General features: G+C 29.5%; 1 long non-coding RNA gene across 2 annotated transcripts in view; it reads left to right on the top strand.

The window, feature by feature from the left end:
- Nucleotides 1-534: 534 nt before the first annotated feature.
- Nucleotides 535-18,124, top strand: part of LOC129925894 (uncharacterized) — a 34,931-nt gene continuing 17,341 nt past the window's right edge. The window contains exons 1-2 of one of the 2 annotated variants that reach the window (XR_008777663.1): nucleotides 535-937; nucleotides 1,966-3,919. This is a non-coding gene — a long non-coding RNA (uncharacterized LOC129925894). Of the gene's footprint in view, nucleotides 938-1,965; nucleotides 3,920-18,124 lie in introns of those variants that run through there. The other variant, XR_008777664.1, reaches the window with a different exon arrangement.

Raw genomic sequence — 18,124 nt, 5'->3', positions numbered from 1 at the left:
ACATTATAGTTAGTATAATTGAGTACGCATTTTAGCATGTAGGCTAAATGATGTATTTCAATAAATCTCAAAAGTGATTCTCTTGGCAAAAACATTATCTATATATAGCCTACCTTACCTAAAGACATGCGATATTTTGTTCTCTTAGTTAAAACAGAAGTCATAGCTAATCAATTTTTCGCCAAACAAAACTGTTATAAGTGAATCTGAAACACAATAGATGTCAGAACACAAACGGCTTTAAAAAAATCACTGTTATAGCCTTATAGGCTACAGCAAGTCCTTTTTTTATCACGAGAAACTTTAGCATTTTGTAGAAGCGAAGTTTTAGATTGTGACTATATAATAGGCCTATATATTGTAGATATTTTGAGCTAGGTAATACACTCTATAGTTATTCTTATTATTTGAGCGCAATGTATTTATGATATTACAATTTTTGTTCCTAGAATAAAAAAGGGGGGAGGGGGCGCCAAAAAATGGCGTGTTACAGATACACTGCCCGTTTTTAAACAGTCACTTCAAGATATCTAGTCAGGATAGAGTCTGGCTTTAACATCTTCATTATAGTGATGTTTTTATTTTAAAAACTCGATTCTTTGACAGTAAAGTATATCTACTTCAGTTTACTGGATATCGACGAGCGGTACCTGTTGAAAAAGGTTTGAAAAGCACTGATCTAGATCTAGATCTACTGGGTAATAGTTGAAAGCAATCGTATATTTACTAAATTCTTTATCACTTAGCCGAAATTCGTATCTATAGTTTTGTATATAAATAACAAAATGGCGAGTGTTTTGCTTTCACACTCACAGCATTCGCAGGTTGAAACTTTAAAGAGGCGTAAGAAACAAAATAAAATTCTAAAAAAATAAATAAACTAAAAATTCTTTTGTCTGTTCGCGAACATTTATCTTTATCGGATGAAGCAACACGGGTAAATGTCTTAATAGTCTAAACTGTTCTAGATCTAGTAAAATCTAGTACCATAATTAGTATTTTGTCTAAGTCAAAGAGTATAGTAGTTACTGTAGTACAGTAGTACTAGTAGTTAGTAGTAGTACTACTAAGTACTAGTAGTAGGTAGTAGTAGTAGTAGTAAAATCTACTCTAGTAAATCTAGTAACTATTGTTTCTATTCTAGTTAACGATGATTTTACCGTAAGTAGATTTTAGTAGATCTAGACTCTAGACGTCTAGATAGATTATCAATATCATATCTAGTTAATCTAGATCTAGTAGATAGTCTATGTCTATATGGATCTCTAGACTCTATTACTCATAAGTTAAATTATTATTATATATAGAGAGATCTAGGTCTAGAATATTGACCTTGAGGCACTAGTAGACTAGAGGACAAGTTTAGATTAGATTTTATTATCTTATCTAATGTAGATTTAGATCTAGAATATATTCTATCTCACAGTATCTGTATTACTATTATTATATCTAAATCTATCATCTGGATGATCTAGCCATGGGCATGGGCGCCCTCAGGATTTTTCACAGAGTGCAAGCTGCTAACCATGGCTCAAAGTCTTAGCCTCAACAGTAAACATTAAATACTCTATTTATTCATGAAATAAAAAAAAAAAACTAAAAACGTGAACAAAATCTTCAATGTACACATTCATTGTTAACTTTATCAGTGAGGACCGTGCTTCCCTACATTCGATCAAACGAAAACTGCAAATGTTTGGCTGCTGAAACTGTCAATAACTTTACTAAATATACTAATGCATTGATTTTCGTTGCGATGGACAAGCTGCTGATGATAGCTTATCGAGTAGTTCTGATATTCTTCTTTGTATTGCAGCTTTTAGGATGAAGACAAAACAAGTTGAACTGACCATTATTATTGCTCGAAAAGCGAGACATATGAAGCAAGTTAAGAATCAAGATATGTAATGTAAAGCCATGTTATCTAATAACTCCCAAAATCCAAACATGTTTTTTTTTTCTCAGTGTGTCTGTCGACTGCGAAATTCTCAGCAGCAGCAACTCAATATTTGGTATCAGGCTTTTCTGCCAGCAGTCTCTTCTTCCTCAAGATGACATTTCTGACGTGTTCCTTAGGATGGTCATGTTGGTTTTTGATTATGTCATTAAGGATGTGCTGTTGAGCGAAAAGACTACTACACAGTGGAAACTGGTTCAAGAACAGATGACTAATTAACAACAATGAAAAGACAAATCAGAAACAAGAGGAGAGGCATTTACTACACATGTGCAGTTTGTTTGGTTTTATTTACAGTCATTATTTTAAGATCCGCCAAACAGTCAAAGATCTCAAAGTTGAGACTTAAATCTCGAATGGATTCTTATTTTTCAGTTGATTGTGTCTAACACAAATAAGGTAAATTTAAATTTAGCAACAACGCTATCGTTAGGGACAGTTACAGAAAAAGAATACTAGCCATCAGTAGGACAGCCTTGGGCAGCAATGACATTAGACACATGCAGTGCGTTTCTCTGAACCACAATTTCTTCACTAAAATACCCAGCAAATGTAGTTAATTCATGATGTATTTCAGGTGATATACTTTCCATATTTCACAGGCATAAAGCAATAGTAATCTAATGTGGTGTATAAAATACAAACATGCTCAATGTGTGAAGCACCATTAAAGAGTGGCAACACAGTTTTCCTGATATACTGGGAGATGTGCATTTGTACAAACTTTTTAAAGGGATTTGAGTTTTTCTTTGATCATCAGATAAATATTTGATTTATAAGCAAATAGTCCTTTTTTCTGAGAATTAATTGCATTTTTTTGTGTAGAGATAGGGACACCTCAAACACCCAACAGCTCTGTGGTGGTTAAGGGGGGGTGCTAAGTGGTTTAGTGTGGTTGCTTTAGAGCTAAGGGTTTTCAGGTTCAAATCTTGTTGAAGATTGTTTTTGAATTTCAGGATTTTAGAATGCCTTGGGTCAGTGCAATTCTAATGGGTATCTGACATTAGTTGGGGAAAGTAAAGAAGGTTGGTCGTTGTGCTGGCCATATGATACCTTTATAACAGTAGGCCACAGAAACAGATGACATTTACATCATCTGCCATATAGATTGCAAATTCTAAAAGGCATTCTTTTTACATTTTAATCCCTAACTATTCTAAAAATTCTAACCATTTTTTCATTCAAAGACATTTTTTCTTTTCTGAGCAACTAAATTGATGATCATGTTAAATCAACATTTGATTTTTAAAAAATAATTTCTGATTTACTTTGATGCAAGAAAAAGCTAATATTATAAGCATTACTCACCATAGTCAAATTATGCACTTTTATAAAGTATGCTAAGTAGGCTTAGCAAAGCATAAAAAAAAAGAATATTTGCTATTGACCTTTTCGAAAATAAAAAAAAAAAAAATTTTGTGCCAAGATCATTATACTATAGCTTTTTATTGTATTGCATGCCACCTAAAAAAAGTTTGACATTCTGCATGATATCAACTGAGGTCAATGAAATATGGAAAAGGAGCTACAAACTAAGTACATTAATGAAACCAAAAAAAAAAAAAGAATTAGAAGATAACTACCATGTCAGACAAAAACTGTCTAATTTTAAGAAAGGCCTAACTTCTAGCTATGACCAATTGTGACAAAGAATACATTTTATTACTTAATTATCAGAAAGAATGTCAAATTAGGTAGGAGGTGTGGTGGCCGAGTGGTAAAGTTGTTAGCTACTGAACCAGGGGTTTCAGGTTTGAATTCTGGTGAAGACTGGGATTTTTACTTTCTGTAATGTCTTAGTGTCAATGATTAGATTGACCATGGTAATGACTTATGTCAATGAAAACATTGAAAAAGGTAATGAGTTAGTGTCAATGATTACATTGAGAATGGTAATGACTTAGTGTTATTGATTGGATTGAGAATGGTAATGACTTAATTTCAATAAAAACAACAAAAATGGTAATGTGTTAGTGTCAATGATTAGATTGAGAATGGTAATGTCTTAGTGTCAATGATGACTTTGAGAATAGTAATGTGTTAGTGTTAATGATTACATTGAGAATGCTATGTCAATGATTACTTTGAGAATGGTAATGTCTTAGTGTCAATGATTAGATTGAGAATGGTAATGTCTTAGTGTCAATGATTAGATTAAGAATGGTAATGACTTAGTGTCAATGATTAGATTGAGAATGGTAATGTCTTAGTGTCAATGATTACATTGAAAATAGTAATGTCTTAGTGCCAATGATGACAGTGAGAATGGTAATGTCTTAGTGTCAATGATTAGATTGAGAATGGTACTGTCTTAGTGTCAATGATGACTTTGAGAGTAGTAATGTGTTAGTGTCAATGATTACATTGAGAATGCTATGTCAATGATTAATTTGAGAATGGTAATGTCTTAGTGTCAATGATTAGATTGAGAATGGTAATGTCTTAGTGTCAATGATTAGATTAAGAATGGTAATGACCTAGTGTCAATGATTACATTGAGAATGGTAATGTCTTAGTGTCAATGATTACATTGAAAATAGTAATGTCTTAGTGCCAATGATGACAGTGAGAATGGTAATGTCTTAGTGTCAATGATTAGATTAAGAATGGTACTGTCTTAGTGTCAATGATGACTTTGAGAGTAGTAATGTGTTAGTGTCAATGATTACATTGAGAATGCTATGTCAATGATTAATTTGAGAATGGTAATGTCTTAGTGTCAATGATTAGATTGAGAATGGTAATGTCTTAGTGTCAATGATTAGATTAAGAATGGTAATGACCTAGTGTCAATGATTACATTGAGAATGGTAATGACTTAGTGTCAATGATTACATTGAAAATGTTAAGTCAATGATTAGATTAAGAATGGTAATGACTTAGTGTCAATGATTACATTGAGAATGGTAATGTCTTAGTGTCAATGATTAGATTCAGAATGGTAATGTCTTAGTGTCAATTTTTAGATAGAGAATTATAATGTGTTAGTGTCAATGATTAGATTAAGAATGGTAAAGTTTTAGTGTCAATGATGACTTTGAAAATGGTAATGTGTTAGTGTCAATGATTACATTGAGAATGGTAATGTCTTAGTGTCAATGATTAGATTGAGAATGAAAATGTCTTAGTGTCAATGATTAGATTGAGAATGGTAATGTGTTTGTGTCAATCATTAGATTAAGAATAGTATTGTCTTAGTGTCAATGATTAGATTGAGAATGGTAATTTCTTATTGTCAATTATTTCATTGACACTGGTAATGTCTTAGTATCAATGATTACATTAAGAATGGTAATGTCTAAGTGTCAATGGTTATGTTGAGAATGTTATGTCAATGATTAGATTAAGAATGTTAATGTTTTATTGTCAATAATTACAATGAGAATGGTAATGTCTTAGTGTCAATGATTACATTGAGAATAGTAATGTCTTAGTGCCAATGCTGACAGTGAGAATGGTAATGTCTTAGTGTCAATGATTAGATTAAGAATGGTAATGACCTAGTGTCAATGATTAGATTGAGAATGGTAATGTCTTAGTGTCAATGATTACATTGAAAATAGTAATGTCTTAGTGCCAATGATGACAGTTAGAATGGTAATGTCTTAGTGTCAATGATTAGATTGAGAATGGTAATGTCTTAGTGGCAATGATGACTTTGAGAATAGTAATGTGTTAGTGTCAATGATTACATTGAGAATGCTATGTCAATGATTACTTTAAGAATGGTAATGTCTTAGTGTCAATGATTAGATTGAGAATGGTAATGTCTTAGTGTCAATGATTAGATTAAGAATGGTAATGACCTAGTGTCAATGATTAGATTGAGAATGGTAATGTCTTAGTGTCAATGATTACATTAAGAATGTTAAGTAAATGATTAGATTAAGAATGGTAATGACTTAGTGTCAATGATTACATTGAGAATGGTAATGTTTTAGTGTCAATGATGAGATTGAGAATGGTAATGTTTTAGTGTCAATAATTAGATTGAGAATGGTAATGACTTAGTGTCAATTATTACATTGACAATGGTAATGTCTAAGTGACAATGATTACATTAAGAATGTTATGTCAATGATTAGATTAAGAATGGTAATGACTTAGTGTCAATGATTACATTCAGAATGGTAATGTCATTTTGTCAGTGATTACATTGAGAATGGTAATGTCTAAGTGTCAATGATTAGATTAAGAATGATAATGTCTAAGTGTCAATGATTAGATTAAGAATGGTAATGTTTTAGTGTCAATGATTACATTTAGAATGGTAATGTCTAAGTGTCAATGATTACATTGAGAATGTTATGTCAATGATTAGTTTAAGAATGGTAATGACTTATTGTCAATGATTAGATTAAGAATGGTAATGACTTAGTGTCAATGATTAGATTAAGAATGGTAATGACTTAGTGTCAATGATTACATTGAGAATGGTAATGTTTTAGTGTCAATGATGAGATTGAGAATGATAATGTTTTAGTGTCAATAATTAGATTAAGAATGGTAATGACTTAGTGTCAATGATTACATTGAGAATGGTAATGTCATTTTGTCAGTGATTACATTGAGAATGGTAATGTCTAAGTGTCAATGATTAGATTAAGAATGGTAATGTTTTAGTGTCAATAATTACATTTAGAATGGTAATGTTTTAGTGTCAATGATTACATTGAGATTGTTATGTCAATGATTAGATTAAGAATGGTAATGACTTAGTGTCAATGATTAGATTAAGAATGGTAATGACTTAGTGTCAATGATTAGATTAAGAATGGTAATGACTTAGTTTCAATGAGAACATTGAAAATGGAAATGTGTTAGTGTCAATGATTAGATTGAGAATGGTAATGTTTTAGTGTCAATGATTACATTGAGAATGTTAATGTCTTATTGTCAATGATAACATTGAGAATGCTATGTCAATGATTACTTTGAGAATGGATATGTGTTAGTGTCAATGATTAGATTGAGAATGGTAATGTCTTAGTGTCAATGATTAGATTGAGAATGAAAATGTCTTAGTGTCAATGATTAGATTGAGAATGGTAATGTGTTTGTGTCAATCATTAGATTGAGAATAGTATTGTCTTAGTGTCAATGATTAGATTGAGAATTGTAATTTCTTATTGTCAATTATTTCATTGACACTGGTAATGTCTTAGTATCAATGATTATATTAAGAATGGTAATGTCTTAGTGTCAATGATAACAGTGAGAATGGTAATGTCTTATAGTCAATGTTTACATTGGGAATGGTAATGTCATAGTGCCAATAATGACAGTAAGAATGGTAATGTCTTAGTGTCAAAGATTAGATTGAGAATGGTAATGTCTTTGTGTCAATGATTAGATTAAGAATGGTAATGTTTTAGTGTCAATGATTACATTGAGAATAGTAATAATTTAGTGTCAATGATTATAGTGAGAATGGTAATGTGTTAAATTCAATGATAAGATTGAAAATGGTAATGACTTAGTGTCTATGATTAGATTTAGAATGGTAATGTTTTAGTGTCAATGATGAGATTGAGAAAGGTAATGTTTTAGTGTCAATAATTAGATTGAGAATGGTAATGACTTAGTGTCAATTATTACATTGACAATGGTAATGTCTAAGTGACAATGATTACATTATGAATAATATGTCAATGATTAGATTAAGAATGGTAATGACTAAGTGTCAATGATTACATTGAGAATGGTAATGTCTTAGAGTCAATGATTAGATTGAGAATTTTAATGTGTTAGTGTCAATGAAAAGATTATGAATGGTAATGTGTTTGTGTCAATAATAAGATTGAGAATGGTATTGTGTTAGTGTAAATGATTAGACTGAGAATGGTAATGTGTTAGTGTCATTGATTAGATTGAGAATAGTAATGTCTTAGTGTCAATGATTAGATTGAGAATTATAATGTGTTAGTGTCAATGAAAAGATTATGAATGGTAAAGTTTTAGTGTCAATGATGACTTTGAAAATGGTAATGTGTTAGTGTCAATGATTACATTGAGAATGGTAATGTCTTAGTGTCAATGATTAGATTAAGAATGGTAATGTCTTAGTGTCAATGATTAGATAGAGAATGGTAATGTGTTAGTGTCAATGATTAGATTAAGAATGGTAAAGTTTTAGTGTCAATGATGACTTTGAAAATGGTAATGTGTTAGTGTCAATGATTACATTGAGAATGGTAATGTCTTAGTGTCAATGATTAGATTGAGAATTATAATGTGTTAGTGTCAATGAATAGATTATGAATGGTAAAGTTTTAGTGTCAATGATGACTTTGAAAATGGTAATGTGTTAGTGTCAATGATTACATTGAGAATGGTAATGTCTTAGTGTCAATAATTAGATTGAGAATGGTAATGTCTTAGTGTCAATGTTTAGATAGAGAATTATAATGTGTTAGTGTAAATGATTAGATTAAGAATGGTAAAGTTTTACTGTCAATGATGACTTTGAAAATGGTAATGTGTTAGTGTCAATGATTACATTGAGAATGGTAATGTCTTAGTGTCAATGATTAGATTGAGAATGGTAATGTCTTAATGTCAATGATTAGATTAAGAATGGTAAATTCTTAGTGTCAATGATTAGATTTAGAATGGTAATCACTTAGTGTCAATGATTACATTAAGAATGGTAATGTATTATTGTAAATGATTAGATTGAAAATAATAATGACTTAGTGTCAATGATTTGATTGAGAATGGTAATGTTTTAGTGTCAATGATGAGATTGAGAATGGTAATGTTTAAGTGTCAATGATGACTTTAGAATGGTAATGTCTTAGTGTCAACAATTACATTAATAATGTTATGTCAATGATTAGATTAAGAATGGTAATTTATTATTGTCAATGATTAGATTGAGAATGGTAATGCCTTAGCGTCAATGATTAGATTGAGAATGGTAATGTCTTAGTGTCATGATTTGATTAAGAATGGTAATGACTTAGTGTCAATATATAGATTAAGAATGTTAATGACTTAGTGTCAATGATTACATTGAGAATGATAATGTCTTAGTGTCAATGATTAGATTAAGAATGGTAATGTTTTAGTGTCAATGATTACATTAAGAATGTTAATGTCTAAGTATCAATGATTACATTGAGAATGTTATGTCAAAGATTAGATTAAGAATGGTAATGACTTAGTGTCAATAATTACATTGAGAATGGTAATGTCTTATTGTCTATGATTACAATGAGAATGGTAATGTCTTAGTGTCAAAGATTAGATTACGGAATGTAATGTTTTAGTGTTAATGATTACATTGAGAATAATAATGTCTTAGTGTCAATGATTACATTAAGAAAGGTAATGTTTTAGTGTCAATGATTACATTGAGAATGGTAATGTGTTAGTGTCAATGATTAGACGGAGAATGGTAATGACTTAGTGTCAATGAAAACATTGAAAATGGTAATGTGTTAAAGTCAATGATTAGATTGAGAATGGTAATGTTTTAGTGTCAATGATTACATTGAGAATGGTAATGTCTAAGTGTCAATGATTACATTGAGAATTTTATGTTAATGATTAGATTAAGAATGGTAATGACTTAGTGTCAATGATTAGATTGAGAATGGTAATGTGTTAGTGTCAATGAAAAGATTATGAATGGTAATGTGTTTGTGTCAATAATAAGATTGAGAATGGTATTGTGTTAGTGTAATTGATTAGACTGAGAATGGTAATGTGTTAGTGTCAATGATTAGATTGAGAATTATAATGTGTTAGTGTCAATGAAAAGATTATGAATGGTAAAGTTTTAGTGTCAATGATGACTTTGAAAATGGTAATGTGTTAGTGTCAATGATTACATTGAGAATGGTAATGTCTTAATGTCAATGATTAGTTTAAGAATGGTAATTTCTTAGTGTCAATGATTAGATTTAGAATGGTAATCACTTAGTGTCAATGATTACATTGAGAATGGTAATGTATTATTGTAAATGATTAGATTGAAAATAATAATGACTTAGTGTCAATGATTAGATTGAGAATGGTAATGTTTTAGTGCCAATGATGAGATTGAGAATGGTAATGTTTAAGTGTCAATGATGACTTTAGAATGGTAATGTCTTAGTGTCAACAATTACATTAATAATGTTATGTCAATGATTAGATTAAGAATGGTAATTTATTATTGTCAATGATTAGATTGAGAATGGTAATGCCTTAGCGTCAATGATTAGATTGAGAATGGTAATGTCTTAGTGTCATGATTTGATTAAGAATGGTAATGACTTAGTGTCGATATATAGATTAAGAATGTTAATGACTTAGTGTCAATGATTACATTGAGAATGATAATGTCTTAGTGTCAATGATTAGATTAAGAATGGTAATGTTTTAGTGTCAATGATTACATTAAGAATGTTAATGTCTAAGTATCAATGATTACATTGAGAATGTTATGTCAAAGATTAGATTAAGAATGGTAATGACTTAGTGTCAATAATTACATTGAGAATGGTAATGTCTTATTGTCTATGATTACATTGAGAATGGTAATGTCTTAGTGTCAAAGATTAGATTACGGAATGTAATGTTTTAGTGTTAATGATTACATTGAGAATAATAATGTCTTAGTGTCAATGATTACATTGAGAATAGTAATGTCTTAGTGCCAATGATGACAGTGAGAATGGTAATGTCTTAGTGTCAATGATTAGATTAAGAATGGTAATGACCTAGTGTCAATGATTAGATTGAGAATGGTAATGTCTTAGTGTCAATGATTACATTGAAAATAGTAATGTCTTAGTGCCAATGATGACAGTGAGAATGGTAATGTCTTAGTGTCAATGATTAGATTGAGAATGGTAATGTCTTAGTGGCAATGATGACTTTGAGAATAGTAATGTGTTAGTGTCAATGATTACATTGAGAATGCTATGTCAATGATTACTTTAAGAATGGTAATGTCTTAGTGTCAATGATTAGATTGAGAATGGTAATGTCTTAGTGTCAATGATTAGATTAAGAATGGTAATGACCTAGTGTCAATGATTAGATTGAGAATGGTAATGTCTTAGTGTCAATGATTACATTAAGAATGTTAAGTAAATGATTAGATTAAGAATGGTAATGACTTAGTGTCAATGATTACATTGAGAATGGTAATGTTTTAGTGTCAATGATGAGATTGAGAATGGTAATGTTTTAGTGTCAATAATTAGATTGAGAATGGTAATGACTTAGTGTCAATTATTACATTGACAATGGTAATGTCTAAGTGACAATGATTACATTAAGAATGTTATGTCAATGATTAGATTAAGAATGGTAATGACTTAGTGTCAATGATTACATTCAGAATGGTAATGTCATTTTGTCAGTGATTACATTGAGAATGGTAATGTCTAAGTGTCAATGATTAGATTAAGAATGATAATGTCTAAGTGTCAATGATTAGATTAAGAATGGTAATGTTTTAGTGTCAATGATTACATTTAGAATGGTAATGTTTTAGTGTCAATGATTACATTGAGAATGGTAATGTCTAAGTGTCAATGATTACATTGAGAATGTTATGTCAATCATTAGTTTAAGAATGGTAATGACTTATTGTCAATGATTAGATTAAGAATGGTAATGACTTAGTGTCAATGATTAGATTAAGAATGGTAATGACTTAGTGTCAATGATTACATTGAGAATGGTAATGTTTTAGTGTCAATGATGAGATTGAGAATGATAATGTTTTAGTGTCAATAATTAGATTAAGAATGGTAATGACTTAGTGTCAATGATTACATTGAGAATGGTAATGTCATTTTGTCAGTGATTACATTGAGAATGGTAATGTCTAAGTGTCAATGATTAGATTAAGAATGGTAATGTTTTAGTGTCAATAATTACATTTAGAATGGTAATGTTTTAGTGTCAATGATTACATTGAGAATGTTATGTCAATGATTAGATTAAGAATGGTAATGACTTAGTGTCAATGATTAGATTAAGAATGGTAATGACTTAGTGTCAATGATTAGATTAAGAATGGTAATGACTTAGTGTCAATGAGAACATTAAAAATGGAAATGTGTTAGTGTCAATGATTAGATTGAGAATGGTAATGTTTTAGTGTCAATGATTACATTGACAATGTTAATGTCTTATTGTCAATGATAACATTGAGAATGCTATGTCAATGATTACTTTGAGAATGGTAATGTGTTAGTGTCAATGATTAGATTGAGAATGGTAATGTCTTAGTGTCAATGATTAGATCAAGAATTATAATGTGTTAGTGTCAATGAAAAGATTATGAATGGTAAAGTTTTAGTGTCAATGATGACTTTGAAAATGGTAATGTGTTAGTGTCAATGATTACATTGAGAATGGTAATGTCTTAGTGTCAATGATTAGATTGAGAATGAAAATGTCTTAGTGTCAATGATTAGATTGAGAATGGTAATGTGTTTGTGTCAATCATTAGATTGAGAATAGTATTGTCTTAGTGTCAATGATTAGATTGAGAATTGTAATTTCTTATTGTCAATTATTTCATTGACACTGGTAATGTCTTAGTATCAATGATTATATTAAGAATGGTAATGTCTTAGTGTCAATGATAACAGTGAGAATGGTAATGTCTTATAGTCAATGTTTACATTGGGAATGGTAATGTCATAGTGCCAATAATGACAGTAAGAATGGTAATGTCTTAGTGTCAAAGATTAGATTGAGAATGGTAATGTCTTTGTGTCAATGATTAGATTAAGAATGGTAATGTTTTAGTGTCAATGATTACATTGAGAATAGTAATAATTTAGTGTCAATGATTATAGTGAGAATGGTAATGTGTTAAATTCAATGATAAGATTGAAAATGGTAATGACTTAGTGTCTATGATTAGATTTAGAATGGTAATGTTTTAGTGTCAATGATGAGATTGAGAAAGGTAATGTTTTAGTGTCAATAATTAGATTGAGAATGGTAATGACTTAGTGTCAATTATTACATTGACAATGGTAATGTCTAAGTGACAATGATTACATTATGAATAATATGTCAATGATTAGATTAAGAATGGTAATGACTAAGTGTCAATGATTACATTGAGAATGGTAATGTCTTAGTGTCAATGATTAGATTGAGAATTTTAATGTGTTAGTGTCAATTAAAAGATTATGAATGGTAATGTGTTTGTGTCAATAATAAGATTGAGAATGGTATTGTGTTAGTGTAAATGATTAGACTGAGAATGGTAATGTGTTAGTGTCATTGATTAGATTTAGAATAGTAATGTCTTAGTGTCAATGATTAGATTGAGAATTATAATGTGTTAGTGTCAATGAAAAGATTATGAATGGTAAAGTTTTAGTGTCTATGATGACTTTGAAAATGGTAATGTGTTAGTGTCAATGATTACATTGAGAATGGTAATGTCTTAGTGTCAATGATTAGATTAAGAATGGTAATGTCTTAGTGTCAATGATTAGATAGAGAATGGTAATGTGTTAGTGTCAATGATTAGATTAAGAATGGTAAAGTTTTAGTGTCAATGATGACTTTGAAAATGGTAATGTGTTAGTGTCAATGATTACATTGAGAATGGTAATGTCTTAGTGTCAATGATTAGATTGAGAATTATAATGTGTTAGTGTCAATGAATAGATTATGAATGGTAAAGTTTTAGTGTCAATGATGACTTTGAAAATGGTAATGTGTTAGTGTCAATGATTACATTGAGAATGGTAATGTCTTAGTGTCAATAATTAGATTGAGAATGGTAATGTCTTAGTGTCAATGTTTAGATAGAGAATTATAATGTGTTAGTGTAAATGATTAGATTAAGAATGGTAAAGTTTTAGTGTCAATGATGACTTTGAAAATGGTAATGTGTTAGTGTCAATGATTACATTGAGAATGGTAATGTCTTAGTGTCAATGATTAGATTGAGAATGGTAATGTCTTAATGTCAATGATTAGATTAAGAATGGTAAATTCTTAGTGTCAATGATTAGATTTAGAATGGTAATCACTTAGTGTCAATGATTACATTAAGAATGGTAATGTATTATTGTAAATGATTAGATTGAAAATAATAATGACTTAGTGTCAATGATTTGATTGAGAATGGTAATGTTTTAGTGTCAATGATGAGATTGAGAATGGTAATGTTTAAGTGTCAATGATGACTTTAGAATGGTAATGTCTTAGTGTCAACAATTACATTAATAATGTTATGTCAATGATTAGATTAAGAATGGTAATTTATTATTGTCAATGATTAGATTGAGAATGGTAATGCCTTAGCGTCAATGATTAGATTGAGAATGGTAATGTCTTAGTGTCATGATTTGATTAAGAATGGTAATGACTTAGTGTCGATATATAGATTAAGAATGTTAATGACTTAGTGTCAATGATTACATTGAGAATGATAATGTCTTAGTGTCAATGATTAGATTAAGAATGGTAATGTTTTAGTGTCAATGATTACATTAAGAATGTTAATGTCTAAGTATCAATGATTACATTGAGAATGTTATGTCAAAGATTAGATTAAGAATGGTAATGACTTAGTGTCAATAATTACATTGAGAATGGTAATGTCTTATTGTCTATGATTACATTGAGAATGGTAATGTCTTAGTGTCAAAGATTAGATTACGGAATGTAATGTTTTAGTGTTAATGATTACATTGAGAATAATAATGTCTTAGTGTCAATGATTACATTGAGAATAGTAATGTCTTAGTGCCAATGATGACAGTGAGAATGGTAATGTCTTAGTGTCAATGATTAGATTAAGAATGGTAATGACCTAGTGTCAATGATTAGATTGAGAATGGTAATGTCTTAGTGTCAATGATTACATTGAAAATAGTAATGTCTTAGTGCCAATGATGACAGTGAGAATGGTAATGTCTTAGTGTCAATGATTAGATTGAGAATGGTAATGTCTTAGTGGCAATGATGACTTTGAGAATAGTAATGTGTTAGTGTCAATGATTACATTGAGAATGCTATGTCAATGATTACTTTAAGAATGGTAATGTCTTAGTGTCAATGATTAGATTGAGAATGGTAATGTCTTAGTGTCAATGATTAGATTAAGAATGGTAATGACCTAGTGTCAATGATTAGATTGAGAATGGTAATGTCTTAGTGTCAATGATTACATTAAGAATGTTAAGTAAATGATTAGATTAAGAATGGTAATGACTTAGTGTCAATGATTACATTGAGAATGGTAATGTTTTAGTGTCAATGATGAGATTGAGAATGGTAATGTTTTAGTGTCAATAATTAGATTGAGAATGGTAATGACTTAGTGTCAATTATTACATTGACAATGGTAATGTCTAAGTGACAATGATTACATTAAGAATGTTATGTCAATGATTAGATTAAGAATGGTAATGACTTAGTGTCAATGATTACATTCAGAATGGTAATGTCATTTTGTCAGTGATTACATTGAGAATGGTAATGTCTAAGTGTCAATGATTAGATTAAGAATGGTAATGTCTAAGTGTCAATGATTAGATTAAGAATGGTAATGTTTTAGTGTCAATGATTACATTTAGAATGGTAATGTTTTAGTGTCAATGATTACATTGAGAATGGTAATGTCTAAGTGTCAATGATTACATTAAGAATGTTATGTCAATGATTAGTTTAAGAATGGTAATGACTTATTGTCAATGATTAGATTAAGAATGGTAATGACTTAGTGTCAATGATTAGATTAAGAATGGTAATGACTTAGTGTCAATGATTACATTGAGAATGGTAATGTTTTAGTGTCAATGATGAGATTGAGAATGATAATGTTTTAGTGTCAATAATTAGATTAAGAATGGTAATGACTTAGTGTCAATGATTACATTGAGAATGGTAATGTCATTTTGTCAGTGATTACATTGAGAATGGTAATGTCTAAGTGTCAATGATTAGATTAAGAATGGTAATGTTTTAGTGTCAATAATTACATTTAGAATGGTAATGTTTTAGTGTCAATGATTACATTGAGAATGTTATGTCAATGATTAGATTAAGAATGGTAATGACTTAGTGTCAATGATTAGATTAAGAATGGTAATGACTTAGTGTCAATGATTAGATTAAGAATGGTAATGACTTAGTGTCAATGAGAACATTGAAAATGGAAATGTTTTAGTGTCAATGATTAGATTGAGAATGGTAATGTTTTAGTGTCAATGATTACATTGACAATGTTAATGTCTTATTGTCAATGATAACATTGAGAATGCTATGTCAATGATTACTTTGAGAATGGTAATGTGTTAGTGTCAATGATTAGATTGAAAATGGTAATGTCTTTGTGTCAATGATTAGATTAAGAATGGTAATGTTTTAGTGTCAATGATGAGATTGAGAATGGTAATGTTTTAGTGTCAATGATGAGATTGAGAATGGTAATGTGTTAGTGTCAATGAAAAGATTATGAATGGTAATGTGTTTGTGTCAATAATAAAATTGAGAATGGTATTGTGTTAGTGTAATTGATTAGACTGAGAATGGTAATGTGTTAGTGTCAATGATTAGATTGAGAATTATAATGTGTTAGTGTCAATGAAAAGATTATGAATGGTAAAGTTTTAGTGTCAATGATGACTTTGAAAATGGTAATGTGTTAGTGTCAATGATTACATTGAGAATGGTAATGTCTTAATGTCAATGATTAGTTTAAGAATGGTAATTTCTTAGTGTCAATGATTAGATTTAGAATGGTAATCACTTAGTGTCAATGATTACATTGAGAATGGTAATGTATTATTGTAAATGATTAGATTGAAAATAATAATGACTTAGTGTCAATGATTAGATTGAGAATGGTAATGTTTTAGTGTCAATGATGAGATTGAGAATGGTAATGTTTAAGTGTCAATGATGACTTTAGAATGGTAATGTCTTAGTGTCAACAATTACATTAATAATGTTATGTCAATGATTAGATTAAGAATGGTAATTTATTATTGTCAATGATTAGATTGAGAATGGTAATGCCTTAGCGTCAATGATTAGATTGAGAATGGTAATGTCTTAGTGTCATGATTTGATTAAGAATGGTAATGACTTAGTGTCAATATATAGATTAAGAATGTTAATGACTTAGTGTCAATGATTACATTGAGAATGATAATGTCTTAGTGTCAATGATTAGATTAAGAATGGTAATGTTTTAGTGTCAATGATTACATTAAGAATGTTAATGTCTAAGTATCAATGATTACATTGAGAATGTTATGTCAAAGATTAGATTAAGAATGGTAATGACTTAGTGTCAATAATTACATTGACAATGGTAATGTCTTATTGTCTATGATTACATTGAGAATGGTAATGTCTTAGTGTCAAAGATTAGATTACGGAATGTAATGTTTTAGTGTTAATGATTACATTGAGAATAATAATGTCTTAGTGTCAATGATTACATTAAGAAAGGTAATGTTTTAGTGTCAAAAATTACATTGAGAATGGTAATGTGTTAGTGTCAATGATTAGACGGAGAATGGTAATGACTTAGTGTCAATGAAAACATTGAAAATGGTAATGTGTTAGTGTCAATGATTAGATTGAGAATGGTAATGTTTTAGTGTCAATGATTACATTGAGAATGGTAATGTCTAAGTGTCAATGATTACATTGAGAATTTTATGTTAATGATTAGATTAAGAATGGTAATGACTTAGTGTCAATGATTAGATTGAGAATGGTAATGTGTTAGTGTCAATGAAAAGATTATGAATGGTAATGTGTTTGTGTCAATAATAAGATTGAGAATGGTATTGTGTTAGTGTAATTGATTAGACTGAGAATGGTAATGTGTTAGTGTCAATGATTAGATTGAGAATAATAATGTGTTAGTGTCAATGAAAAGATTATGAATGGTAAAGTTTTAGTGTCAATGATGACTTTGAAAATGGTAATGTGTTAGTGTCAATGATTACATTGAGAATGGTAATGTCTTAATGTCAATGATTAGTTTAAGAATGGTAATTTCTTAGTGTCAATGATTAGATTTAGAATGGTAATCACTTAGTGTCAATGATTACATTGAGAATGGTAATGTATTATTGTAAATGATTAGATTGAAAATAATAATGACTTAGTGTCAATGATTAGATTGAGAATGGTAATGTTTTAGTGTCAATGATGAGATTGAGAATGGTA

Source organism: Biomphalaria glabrata, chromosome 4, assembly GCF_947242115.1.
Source record: "Biomphalaria glabrata chromosome 4, xgBioGlab47.1, whole genome shotgun sequence".
NCBI lineage: Eukaryota > Metazoa > Mollusca > Gastropoda > Planorbidae > Biomphalaria > Biomphalaria glabrata.
This window is presented reverse-complemented; position numbering and strand designations above follow the sequence as displayed.